Raw genomic sequence first — 1,079 nt, forward strand, 5'->3', positions numbered from 1 at the left:
GCTGGATTTGGGCAGATGGAAAGACTTCAGTGAAGCAATAAACACAAAAATCTCGGAGAAGATATCCAGGATTTTGTGCACAACTGTTTCTTTCTCCAAAATGATGCAGATCAGCTGTCCCCAACCTGCTCTTTGTTCTGACCCCCACATGCGATGCCCTCAGTCAGTGTTGTCCCTCTGCCCAGCTCCCCAGTTCTTGCCAACTTCGGAACCCTCCTCTCGAGCTGAGCATCGGTCGCCTCTGACACGACCACCTCCTGTCCTGGCCCTACCCCCACCCACTCTGGACCCGGGAGGGCCTCCTACCCTGCCCCCCCAACACCCACATCCCCCCACCCTCGCCACCACCATTCCGACTCATTCTTTTCAGTGAGGAAATGTCTTTGCGCTGTCCACCCCTTTCCACACGCCCCCAAGTGGTCCGATCTGTTCCCCGTTGGTTAAACAGTTAACTCTCCACGCAGACCTTGTTTTAACCCCTCTCACATTGTGTTTGACCCTCTTCGCAAGTTATTTTGCATTAACCAACTTCGTCAGCGACAGATGCGTGTCTGAGGGTGTCACCCACGACCTTCAGCAGGGAAGACTTCTGGGCCGTGAGGACCGTCTAATACATGGGCTTATAAACTGACTGCATGAGCAATCAAAAGGCCAAATTATCCAGAATTTTTTTTTTTGAATCACAAAAAGAAAAAAAAAAAAAAAAAAAAAAAAAAACTGATTTCTTTTGTATTGAGAACATTAAACGTATAATAAAAGTTGTTCAAAATGGACTCTGGCCATGAGATTTCTTCTTTTTTAATTTTGTCAGAGGGTGCTTGCATTTGCCAGAGAGAGAGAGAAAAAGAGAGGGAAAGCAAGACAGCAGCCCCATGGGGGTGATCCCTTCTTCACTTCTCCTTCCTTCCTGCACACCTCGCCCTCAGGTGGGAGAACCTCGCACAAGCCCAGTACTGCACCTAGCACAGAGCAGACGTGAAATACTGTTTCAAGAATGAATACGACTGCCTGCTACAAACCCCAAGCCTCTCTGAGTAGACAGAGAAATCTCAACAACAGAATAGGGAAGAAAAAGAGAC

Source organism: Tupaia chinensis, unplaced genomic scaffold (assembly GCF_000334495.1).
Source record: "Tupaia chinensis unplaced genomic scaffold, TupChi_1.0 Scaffold000627_1, whole genome shotgun sequence".
Classification (NCBI taxonomy): domain Eukaryota; kingdom Metazoa; phylum Chordata; class Mammalia; order Scandentia; family Tupaiidae; genus Tupaia; species Tupaia belangeri.